A 13826-nucleotide genomic window follows, 5' to 3' on the forward strand; every position below is an offset into this window, starting at 1 on the left:
TTCTGTCTTCAGTTTTTGTTTGAATGATTTTGATGGCCTCACTCATTGTTGATAGCTCCTACTGAAACTAGTTGTCCTTTTCTAGTCTCTGTGTTGTTCTTAGTAAAACCATGGACAAAAACGAAAAAAAAAAAAAAAAAAAAAAAAACAAAAAAAAAAAACAATGACTTAATGGAATTCCTAGGCAAGTGAATGGTATAAGAAAATGTCATCCTGAGTGAGGTAACCTAGTCATAAAAGAACACACATGGTATGTACTCACTGATAAGTGAATATTATCCCAAAAGCTCAGAATACCCAAGATACTATTCATAGTTCACATGAAGTTCAAGAAGACCAAAGTGTAGATGCTTCAGTCCTTTACATTCAGTAAAGGTAGAAAGAAAAATAAACTCTGTGCGAATGCTCTCTGATCTCCACTTTCAAGATCTGACATGAAGCACCCCATGTACACACATGCACACACACACACACACACACACATACATTAACACACACATACTATACACACAAATGAGCATAATAGTAATGAATAGAAAAAAAAGAAAAACTAGTTTATAGACAAATATACAAATATTATTTACATTAAAATTACATTTGGATAAATTGATATTTAAGTGAAATGTTTATATTTCCCTAAATATATTTTGAAAGGATAATATAATTTTAGAGGTTTACTGTGTTGAAGCTCACATCATTTCTTTATAATTGGAGCCATGGATAGATGTAATGAACTTCTCTCAACCTAGTATTTTTCTTGAGAATTTCAGCTCTCAACAGGCTGAGCATTCTTTTGCTTTGCCTATACAGAAAGAGAAGTAGGGACTATCTTTACAAGTAAGAGCTTCTAGCTTCTTTAAGTTTCCTCTTTTTTCTGCCACAAGAAACACAGTAGGGTACTGGAAGAAACAAAGGGTGATATCACCTATTGTTTTAGTAGGTAAAGACCCCTATTGTTAGAGTAGGTGATGCTCATATTATTACAGTAGGTGAGGCTCCCTGTTGTTACAGTAAACTGAACCCCCTATTGTTATAGTAGGCCATGTCCTTATTGTTGCAGTATGTGGTGCCCCTTATTGTTACAATAGGTGATGACCCCTACTGTTATATTAGATGATGTCACTATTGTTACAGTAGATGGTACCCATATTGTTATAGTAGGTGATGTTCCCTACTTTTACAGTGGGGTATGTTCTCTATTATTTAAATAAGTGATGTTTTGTACTGTTAGAGCAGATGATGCCAATATTGTTACAGTAAGTGATGCCCCATTATAACAGTCAATGATGCTAAGTCTTGTTATTATGAAAGTGAGTGATGCTGCCCTTTTGTTCACAGTAGGTGATGCCTATTATGAGAACAGTGATGAATCACCTCTAATGTTACAGTGGGTGATGACTTTAATTTTTGCAATAGGTGATGCTTCAAACTGTTACACTTCCTATGTAAATAACTGACACAAACATGTATTAGGACCCTTACCAGCAATGTTACAACTCTCATGCAAGCCAAGACTTTTCTTCCTTGATCCTTGACCCTGGTATCTTCAAAAGCAATATGACATTATTTTGGTGACCAGGACCTTCAGGCTTGAATATTCTGTTGATACAATGATCATATTTTATACCACTGATCATATTTTAGCTAGCTCTCTCTTTCCCTCCATCCCTCTCTTGCTTCCTGTTTGTGTCTGTCTCGGTTTTTCTGTCTCTAGGCTTAGTGTCTTGACTAATCTCAGCAGTATTTAGTTGTTTCTTCACAACTTAGGAGCCATGTAGAAGCAACTTTTATTTTCCAGATATAATTGTTGTCTCAGAGGCCTACTGGTGAATAAGCACCCTTCTAGTTTTCTAATTCTGTCTAACAGGTTCAACTCAGCTGTTCTGGACAAACTCCTCTCCAAATGACTGATTCAAACTGGCTTCTCTCGGCTTCTCACTGAACTGCTCTGCCTGTCCTCAAACCAACTCTGGTAATATGTTCTTATCTTCTGACACCTCATTCTCTGGCTAATTATGTCTCCGTAAAACTGCCCTCTAAAACTGCCATCACACATCACACTCATTTTATCTCTCTAGATGAATATAAGGCACCTTGCCTTCCTGTCTGTTCTTCATGAGAGTTGGGCTTATCCTATCTCTGATGCATTCTGTCAGATCTTTCTCTCATTCATTATTTTGTCTGTCCCTGAAATAAATGTCACCTTCCAATATAGATGCTTCCTTCTACAAACTAACTTTACTTTCATTGTTTGGGATTAAATGTGTTACTAAAGGTATGTCTGTGCTCTAGCTTGAAGAATGAAAGATGTGTCCATATTCTGGGCAGGGAAATTAAAGGTGTGAACTAAGGGCATTTCTGTATTCTAGCAAGATCACACTGACCTCAAAGGTCTTTGGATTTGATTCCTTGCCAGAGTAGCTATGTTGCTGGATTATAATTCCTCTACAGGGCTGTAGTTTACCCTTGCTGTAATTGTTCTTGGAAACTTGAGTTGGAACCTGGGACTATACTGGTATCCATGACTCACTGTTCATGACAGACTGCTCTACAATTATGTGCCAAACATGCTGAGGACCGTTCAACATGGACACCTGTCAATTTGGGCAGGATTACCTTACCAGGTGGACTATGCATCTGGAAGATGTGCTATTGCTATATCCAGTTTTACTTTAAAGTCAAGCTATAGGCTTCCTTATTTCTTTCATAACTTGTTCATTCAGCTGCTCTTTCTGGGCTACCAAGAGCAATTTGTTTTGAACACTAATAATCATGTTTTAGAATAATCACTACTTTGCCTTTTTAGCCCTAAGCACATTCTATGAGGCTCCCATAGTAAAGAAAAGGCAGCTTTGCCTCTTAGCAGCAATCATATGATTTGCTCCAGTAGTACTACAGAAAATATATACCTCCTATCCAAGTTAGAAATTGGAGCCAAGTGACATAGAGTTCATTCAATTTTGTGATAGCAAAAAGTCTGCTACTTTCTATTTCAATCAACCCGGGCTGAACCAAGACTAGTCTATATCTTTGGATGATATTCACCAGATACTTGTGAAATATTCAAGATGGCTGATATAGACACAAGAGTAATATAGTTGGATGATAAACTGATAATCCTTATGCAGCCAGAGCAGTTATAGATGTGTTAGCAGTTGCTAACTTATAGTCAAATTACTCCAACACCAAAAGATCTGAATTATAAATACTTAAAGAGCAGTAATTCTTACAGGTTTTAAAGTATGCTTTACTTGCAAACCTAAATAATGGTCTAAGTCATTGACAAGTGAAAGTACACTTAAAATATTTACTAATAACATGAACAATAGCTTGATAGCCAAGCAAGACAGAACAGTAGAATCTAGCGTATGAAGAGCAGTTTTGATGTGCAAAACCTCAGAATACCAATGCAGAATTATTGGTTCAGTTACTTTGGGCTAGGATCCCAAACCATCAGATGTGTTAAACTCAAATAGTGGGAACACAAGGTCTATTCTGAAATGAGCTATGGGTAGTCTGTGCAAATAAGGAGTCAGTATTCACAGGAGGCCTCTGTTAGACTAACAGAAGGTAGGGAGGCCAATAAATTGGATGCTCTACTACTGAAGTAGAAGAACATCTGTGGCAGAACATACTGAAAAAAAATGAACATAGGAAACTGAAAAGGGGCTGCATGATTCAAGAAACATCAATTTTGTGGTTATACTTGTGTCTTCCACTGGCAATATCTTGCTAGGTCCCAAGTAGATACCTGGCATTGTCAATAATAGAAAATGCTGTATTATAATATACTTTTTCTATGTAACTAAACTTTGAAAAAGTTTTGCTTCAAACATGAGAGGCAGCAAGAATTATTGGATTCTATTCCAGTGAAAAAACACCATGACTGAAACTCACTTGAAAAGGAAATGGTCTGTGTTATATCACATATTGTAGTACTTCATCCAGGGAATTCACAGCAGAGACTCAAGGGAAGAACCTGGATGTAGAAGATGAAAGTGAGGCCTTGGAGATCATTATTCAATTGGTTTGCTCCCCTTGGATTGCTCAGCTTGAATTTATTAATTATTATTATTGTTGTTGTTGTTATTAAACCTAGGAATATCAGCACATCCACAATGTATCATCTGCAATGAATAGGCTTCTCCATTGTTAAAAAAAAAACAAAGGAAATATCCCACAGTGTTGTTCTAAGGTTAATCATGTAGGGACAGTTTCTCAATTGTGCTTCTACCTTCCCAAATGAAACTAGTTTATTTTTCCCAAATGAAGCTAAGTTATTTCAGTTAATATAAAACTCATCAGCACAGGGATGGATTAACATGATATAATTATTAAAACACTAGATCTATAAAAAAAGCTAGGTGTTACATCCCTGTCTCAGTTATATACAGAATATCTTTTATGATTTATTCGCCTTGGTTCTTTGGATGACAAAAGTTTTTTGATTTTTGTTTTTTAACAACAGCACAAAGGTTTAATAATACCAAACACATCCCGTTACAGAGATCTGTGCTCAATGATAAAGCACATGCTGATCAATAAAACAATTTTTAATGTTGTAAAATACAAGCAAAGTATGGCTGATCCCCATGCCGCCTCACCCTAAATGTTCTGAGACAGAAGATCGGAACCCTTGGTTTTTCACAAAGAAGAAAAATAAATGTAAATAAATATTCCACATTGAAGAGCTATGCAATTTGATTAGACGTTTCTAGGTCAACTACCTTAGGAGTAAAGTACTTGACTAGCATGTCAAAGACCCGGATTTGACACCCAGTGCTCAAGAAAAAAAAAAAAAAAACTTCTTTTAGATATACCTGAGTGAGAAGCTTTCTTAAGGAGCAGAAAACATTAATAGAGATCTTTAAGACAATAACTTATTGTTCTGTACCTGGTATCAAACTGTTTAGGCATGGTTACATATACAGGTTTCAGAAAACAAGCATGAATGGATGAAAAAAAATAAACACAAAAGCTATAAAGGAAAGAATGTTATGAGCATGGTGTCTAGATTTCTGTAGAAGTGTAATGGTTTGGACCTACGTCAAGACCTCGCTTCTTCTTCCCTAGCCACCTGCATCTGTGTACAACCATGATTTTTGTGTCTTATATTTGCATGTCTAGTTTTGTGACTTAGAAAATACCTTAAGAGGGTCAACTCTAGTCTGTGATTCCACTTCCAATTCTTTTACTCCTACTGGGCTCCAATTTTGATTCACGTTCTTCTTGGATATATAATGAAGTGAAATGCAGTTCAGAACCAATCTTCCACACAAACTCAAACATGGAAGGTTCTAGCTGTTTTTGCTAACAGTACTAATAAGTACACAGATAACAGTCTTCAATTTAAAAGCGTTTTCTTAAAACATGCTTGCCAAGCAGAGTCAGTCTGAATCACAACAGTTGCTTTAGGTTTTCCAGTAAGCTTTTTAAAAGTATTTTTTATTAGATAAGTTCTTTATTTATATTTCAAATGTTAGTCCCTTCCCTAATTTTCCCTCCGAAAACACCCTACCCCCTTCCCGTCCTCACCAACCCACTCACTCCTGCTTCCTGGCCCTGGCATTCCCCAATACTGGGGCATAGAACCTTCACAGGACCAAAGACATCTATTCCCATTGATGACTGACTAGGCCATCTTCTGCTACATATGCACCTAGAGCTGAGAGTGTTACCATGTGTTTTCTTGGTTGGTGGTTTAGTCCCAGGGAGCTCTGGGGATACTGGTTATTTCATATTGATGTTCCTCCTATGGGGCTGCAAACCCCTTCAGCTCCCTGGGTCCTTTCTCTAGCTCCTTCACTGGGGACCCTGTGCTCAGTCCAATGGTTGGCTGTGAGCATCCACTTCTGTATTTGTCAGACACTGGCAGAGCCTCTTAGGAGACAGCTATATCAGGCTCCTGTCAGCCAGCTCTTGTTGGCATACACAATAGTATCTGTTTTTGGTGCTTTTTTATGGGATGACAAAAGCTAGTGTGAGGTCTGTACATGAAGTGAGAAGTGAATGCCAGCAGTAAGCGGGATCGGGTTACGATACTCTTGACCTCCTGGTATTCATGGTATAAAGGATGATGTCCTTCCGGTGATGGTACTATATCTTCAGCTTCAAGATGTTGGAGATAGTTAGGAAAAACTCATTTTCATTTTTGTGAGAGCCTGAGTTTTAGTAATATTTTTGTTAAGACTCTGAAAAGAGCATTCTAGTAAAAGGTTATTAGCACAATCTATTATATACATGCTTTTTCTTTATAGCTTTATTTTGAATATTAGATATTTAATTTTTTTTTACTAGTTAAGTATGGTTTTGTTCTTGTTAAAGACTTATTTAAGATGGTAGCATTTCTTCTTCATCAAATTTAAGTCTGTTTCCAGAGAAAAATACCTTAATTCTGTTACCAGAGAAAAAAAGTGAATATGGAAATTTCATTACCCATGAGGATCCCTACGAGATTCCAAAGAAACCAAAACATAGAATTTGTTTATTTTTTGATTGTGTGTGTGTGTGTGTGTGTGTGTGTGTGTGTGTGTGCACATGTGTACCCCTATAGTGATCATGATAGTGCACGTATCATCAAACAGGAACTTTTGTGTAGTCTCCCCTCTCCCAGCCTGAAACCTGCTTGCTCAGGGGTGGAGCTTCCTGCTCATTCGTTCTGCCACGCCCACTGCTGGAACCTGCCGAGCCACACACGTGCACCTTTCTACTGGACCAGAGATTATTCGGTGGGAATCGGGTCCCCTCCCCCTTCCTTCATAACTGAGTGTCGCAACAGTAAAATTTGAGCTTTGATCAGAATAACTGTCTTGGCTACATTTCTTTCTCTCGCCACCTAGCCCCTCTTCTCTTCCAGGTTTCCAAAATGCCTTTCCAGGCTAGAACCCAGGTTGTGGTCTGCTGGCCGGACACAACACTTTTGCAAGTCATTTTTCTTCTTCTTCGTGTGGGACCCAGATGTTATACTCAGGTCATTAGCCCTGTACACAAGAAGCTCTACCCAATAAGCCACTTTGCTGGCCTTCTACTTTTTAGGTAAAGAACAATGAATATATGAGGAGATGTCAGGTTAAGTGCATATCTTATCTGAGGTAGTAAGTTCTAGGTATTTCACTAGTCTTAGTACATAGGAAAGAGTGTACTAAGTAGAAATCAATAAAAATTACTTTGCTTTGAAATTTACTAATTCTAGGTCATTACAGCCCCAACTAATTACTTTCTGATGACAAAGACTAACTCTTTTTTCACTAGTGTATGAAACATATTCCACTCTAAATACCCTTTATATTTTGCTCCATATTTTAAAAATGTAACCCAAATAATACAATACTATGAACAAACATTATCCTTTGAGATGACTTGTCTTAAACTCTTCAATGAACCAACAGTTTCTTCATATATATATATGCATATATATATGTGTATATATATATGTGTGTGTGTGTGTGTGTGTGTACACTTGTGTGTTAGTAAGTATGCATATATACATTTGTATGTATACTATACATAAACACATATGCAGGCAAGCATGTATGTATGCACCAATGTGTATGTGCGTATGTACATATATGTGTATGTGTATATGCATGTTTTTATATGTACGTATATGTGTATGTGTGTATGCATGTTTGTATGTATTCATGTTTGTATGTATGCATGTTTGTATATGTACGTATATGTGTATGTGTGTATGCATGTTTGTATGTATTCATGTTTGTATGTATGCATGTTTGTATATGTACGTATATGTGTATGTATGTATGCATGTTTGTACATGTATGTGTTCATGTGTCTTGTGTCCAGGATTCTTCCCTAGTCTGTGTAGTCTGCTTGTTTCTTGTAAATAACTTGCTGAGGGGATACATTTTTCAATGTTTTTGTAGCAATGTGTTCTTAGCACTTGTTTTCTGTGTGTATCTCTTTAAAAGATTTGTGACACCTTTTTCCTGAGTTCCTATCAAACACTGCAGCTGTAACTTTACAAGTGTGCCAGCAAACCTGAAGCTACCCAGCTTAGCAATTGACTTTCAGTCTCAGAGGCCGACATTGTGGAAGGAAAGTCTTCCACAGTTTCTCCTCTGCATTTCATGTATGCAGTATGCGAAAAATGTTTAAACTCCATACTTAAACAACACTACTACATATAAGAAAATGTGTTGGAATTCCTTCCAAGCCTAAGAATGGGAGGCAACTAATGAACGGCAAGTAGAGAATGAGTTTTTCCCAAGGATGCAGCCTCTAAGACATAATTTCAAATCGAGTGGTCAGCCCTGAAATCATATACATATAGGCAATATTAAAGCACTAGGGAGGTTGTATATATACGTGTATGTGGTGTGTGTGTGCGCGTGTTTGTGTGTATTCCTATATAACACAGCAAAACACACACCTACACACAGGTGTGTGTATATATAAGTAGTTGATGTTGGAGTACACTCTAACTCTCTTTAATTGATTAATTACTTGATTTGTCAAAATGCATTGTTTCTAGATCTGGCCTGCACTCTAAGAGTTAATTTTTTGAGAACTTACCCCAGTGCCAACAAGGAGGAAAATGGAAACATCCGAAGGTGGGGAGAACAGAGTGTGTAGGTCACTCTGCACAAGCCTTTGAGCTCTACAGTGACCACCACACTGCCTCCTTGCTTCCTGTCCTCCAGAAGCAGAAGTTTTTCCCTCTCCCACAAACTTCTATCATGATATATCAACTTGACATTTCACTAGAACACAACAAACACACAGAAATGGAGTCTCTATGATCAGAAACCCTTGAAACCACAAGGAAAATAAATCTTTTCTTTTTTAAACTACCATTCACAGAAAGTATTTCTGGGCCCCACAGGAATCAATGGCAGGTGTTGCTTGGTCTTTTCTTCGTGAACACATTAGCTATGCTTTCTGTCCATCCAGGCATCCACTAGTTAGCTAACAAACAGGACATTTTAACTTGCCTCAGCAACCATACTAAGGAAAATTTAATCATTTAATTAAATTGGTAGACAAAATAATCAAAATTATAAGCCCAGGCTTTTCAAATAGTCCTCTAAACCGTTAAGACTTATTCTTGAAGAACCTTGGAAAAAATGGAAATTTATATTCCTTTTATGCCCTTTTATTATGACATTATAATAAATGAGATTAGGAGTAAATATTAGAAGATAATATTTCCTGCTTTAGGTAAGCATTTTAAAAATTCAACTAGCAAATCCATCTAAAACCAAATAACACCATAGAATATCATAAAATATATTCAATGAACTTGGGAGAGAAGTTATGCATTTTGTGCCAGCCTTATCAAGGATGATACAGTTTCAGCAGCAATGAAATAAGCTTCAACAAATTGAATTTTCTTTGTGTGTACTCATCAGTGTAAATACAATTAAAATATAAAGCTTGTACTCATTCAGGAAAGATGTTTTCTTTTCATAATGACAATATACTAGTGCTCTTGGTTTCTGGTATTTTTTTTTTTCTGTCTGTGAAATCCTTGCAATGTGAGGAGTGCAGCAAACAACTCCCAATCTCCCAGTCAGAAGATCACTAGAAGATTTTGTTTCCTAAACAATAGCATCATAGATTAAAAAAAGAAATTGGAAAACATCTAACATCTGAAACTTAGAATTCATAAAATTATATTAAAAGGTACCTAAGTGTTTCCATTAAAATTTGATGAATAAAATTTCAGGTGTGTCCTTTATTTTATCATAATCCACATGGACTTTATTAATATAGGATAAGATTTAAGAACTTCAAAGCACAATGTTAATTTGTAAATTAATTTCAACTGTGTCATGATTTTTTACTAAGTCATCATATTAGGGTAACTTAGTAACAATAACAGTTTATTTATTTTAATTTTATAAAGAACTTTAAGTTATAATTAGTATATCTGGTGTCCTGATAAAACTGTCAACTGAAAGATTAGAATTGTATCTGGAATGATGAATACATTAAATCATCATGTAGAATTCAGTTTTTATTTAACCTAAAGCTTATGCTAAGTGTGAAACATAATTATTCATACTCAACTCTGTATATCTCCTGTATATAACAAGACTTCTAGTAATCTCTAGTTTCCATTAAAAAGGTCAAATAGTTTACCTAAATAGAAGCAAAGTCTCTAAAAATATAGTTATTTTTATTAGTTTTATACTGTTGTAAAATTAAAACTCAAACTTTCAGCTTAATGGAAGAGGGATTCTTTATAAATATAGTTCCAGAATTTGGAGTGCGTGTATTTGGCTCCATTGCATTGAAGTCTATGGCAAAACAAAACACCTTGCCAGGAGAGTGTGACAGTATGCTGGCTACATTGTACCTGCCAAAAAGCCAAGAGAGAAGAGCCAGGAACAAAATATACCCTCGAAATCCCAAATCCCAATGCTTGCTTCCTCTTTCAAAGCCCTATATCTTAATATAGCATCTATGAACTCAGCAGGCTTTTAGTCCTCTGATAATACTACCATTTCATGATCCAATCATCTCTCCATATTGTCAGCATCTGGGAAGCAGCCCTTCAAAACAGGAATGTTTTGAGCTATAATATGTAACACTACAAAGATTTATTCTGAAATGAACTTAAACCCTGCACTCCTTTACAATTTTCCCTATCATAGTAGTTTGCTGAGGACATAGATTGTTCCATTTGTTGCTATCTATTTAAGGACAGTGTTCTCTGTCTTTGATATACATTGTCCCCCAAAATTCTATGTGCTAATCGTTTAGCCCCCAAGTATAATTTCTGGAATATTCTGTGGTTAAGAAAAGGGATCTTATTGTGTTTTTCTTTGGCTTGTGTTTTTCTGTTTGTATGGTTGGTTGGTTGGTTTTTTCATTTGTTTGTTTGTTTTGTTCTATCCTTTTCTGGTTTGTCTTTATTATATTTTTCTTTCTTTATAATTTTCCCAGAGCTCTGTTTTTTAATGATAGAAAGGATTTGGATTTCAGGAGGTGTGAAGGACTTTGGAGAAGTTGGGGGAAGGTAAACCCTAATAAGAATATATTGTATGCAATGAATCTATTTTCAGCAGGAAAAAAAGAAAAGAAGAGGAGGGGAGGGGAGGGGAGGGGAGGAGAGGAGAGGAGAGGAAAGAGGAGAGGAGAGGAAAGAGGAGAGGAGAGGAAAGAGGAGAGGAGAGGAAAGAGGAGAGGAGAGGAGAGTGGAGAGGAGAGGAAAGGGGAGAGGAAAGGGGAGAGGAAAGGGGAGAGGAAAGGGGAGAGGAAAGGGGAGAGGAAAGGGGAGAGGAAAGGGGAGAGGAAAGGGGAGAGGAAAGGGGAGAGGAAAGGGGAGAGGAAAGGGGAGAGGAAAGGGGAGAGGAAAGGGGAGAGGAAAGAGGAGAGGAAAGAGGAGAGGAAAGAGGAGAGGAAAGAGGAGAGGAAAGAGGAGAGGAAAGAGGAGAGGAAAGAGGAGAGGAAAGAGGAGAGGAAAGAGGAGAGGAAAGAGGAGAGGAAAGAGGAGAGGAAAGAGGAGAGGAAAGAGGAGAGGAAAGGAAAGGAAAGGAAAGGAAAGGAAAGGAAAGGAAAGGAAAGGAAAGGAAAGGAAAGGAAAGGAAAGGAAAGAGAAAAAGGAAATTGTCCTATCTGGTATACTTAATTTGCTATGGAAGGAATTCATCTCTCAACAGAACTGTAGGATTTCAGCTCCTATTTCAGTCTTTTGTTTCAGAGCCATAAGATGAGCAGGCAGCGATTTTGCACATTACCACCAGTGGCATTCATTCCTCCACACATCCACAGTGAGTATCCCAACCAACACTGAGCTGGCTTCCCCACAATGGTGAGGGAAAGTACCTTTTGCTTGGTATTTCATGATAGCGATGGGAAGGTGGTAACATAGGGAGCAATCTACCTAACCACAAGAAGCGTTTTTGAATTGATGAAAATAACTGTGATGAGATATTGATTTAAAGCATCATTTCCAGGCAGAATAAATAGCTTACTGCATGATATGTCAGTACAGGAGATATCAGGAGGGAAGCGTACATTTTTTAATATCAATAAAGTATCATCTGGTATACCATTTCCAGTCATTTACCATTTGTAGCATTAACTTCCATTAGTGTCTCTACAACTATAGTTTAGGTTTCCTTACATAAATATTAGGGAAATATGTTTAAAAGAGATTATTTTAGGGTTTGTGATCTTGTACACATATGAGGTGAAATAGAAAGACACAAATAGAATACCAAGTGAATGCAAAAAGCCCACAAGTCCTCAACTCTATGCCAAAGAAAACTGGTGGAAGCTGGGAGTAAGAGAGGTGTTCTTCCCCAGGGAAGAGAATAGATGTTGATTGTGCACTGACAAGCTTTCAGCCCAAAAAAATACATATGAGAGAATTGTAAGAACTAAGTAATTTATACTTAAGAATATAGGAATGTGTGAGTGAGTGTGTGTGTGTGTGTGTGTGTGTGTGTGTGTGTGTGTGTGTGTGTTTGCTTGCAACAGCACTGAAAACAGAGAATATAAATATTCAGACAAGAATATTTAATTAATCTATTGTCATCAAGGTTAGAAAACAATTGTAATTATTGTGCTCAACTCCTAGAAAATCTTAGGTGGCAGAGTATGTTAGGCATTAAGTTGTTAACAAACTTCTTTTTCCATTTAGAAACTTATCTGCTCATTTTTTTTTCACTTCTCTTTAATTAGAATTCTCTCTCTTCTCTGTTATAATAAAACAGAAGAAAAGAAAAACTAGCATATCAGAAAAAGATAAAATAACTAATACACCAGGCGTGGTGGCACATGCCTTTAATCCCAGCACTCGGGAGGCAGAGGCAGGTGGATTTCTGAGTTCGAGGCCAGCCTGGTCTACAGAGTGAGTTCCAGGACAACCAGGGCTATACAGAGAAACCCTGTCTCAAAAAAAAAAAAAAAAAAGTAACTAATACAAGGAAAGGAGCATAATAAAAGGCACCAGAAACCAAACCAATAAAAATAAGAAATAAGATTGACTCAGAAATACCATAAAAACAGTATATATAATATGTAAATAGACATATAATTATAAAAGTCTCATTTTCATTTTCTGCATATTATCTAGCTACATATATCTGTATTTTTTCCCATCTGTTGAAAGAAGAATCTTCTCTAATGATGACTGAGCAAGACACTGATCTATGAGTGTACAGGAATTCCATTCAGAGTCCTTTGTTTGCTATATTATTTTAGTAGAGCACGAGTATTATATTCCTGGGCTATTTAGTCTCAGGTTCACCCAAGCAGTACAAGGTATTGGTTCCTTCTCATGGAGTAGGCCTAAGCCACATCAGGCATTGATTATTTATCCCCCCCATCTTTGTGCCATCATTTCACTAATATACATTATATGCAAGATGACAATATAGACAGAAGAGTTTGTAAATGGTTTGGTGTTTACCTTTCTCCTTTGGTAGCACACAGTACTGTGAACATCAGTTAGTAGAGTGAAGGTTCTATGTATGTACCAGATCAATGTGTACATGTTCAAAGAGTTGTTTAGTTGTTGTCTTTAGTAATAGGGCCTTACCAATAGTGTAGAGTACCCTATAATCTTGGCAAAGCCTGGGTTGCTTGGGGGTTCCCATGGGACCTTTTGGTTCAGTAATTCAATTAGATGTAGCTCATTCCTCATGCCAGTAGTTTCCTTAGGTGGTGATTGATGTCCATGTCAGATCTATTCCCCCAACTTATTAGTTCATTTCATGGGGCTTGCCTTCACATATGTACATACTTTAGGAATTCTCTATTACATTATGTTTCCATATGACCCCTCAAATGGTCTTTCCATTTTTGTTGATTTTCCTGTATTCCCTCCCTAATACTTCTATTTCCTCTCATTTACT

The sequence above is a fragment of the Mus musculus genome, chromosome 15, assembly GCF_000001635.26.
Source record: "Mus musculus strain C57BL/6J chromosome 15, GRCm38.p6 C57BL/6J".
Classification (NCBI taxonomy): domain Eukaryota; kingdom Metazoa; phylum Chordata; class Mammalia; order Rodentia; family Muridae; genus Mus; species Mus musculus.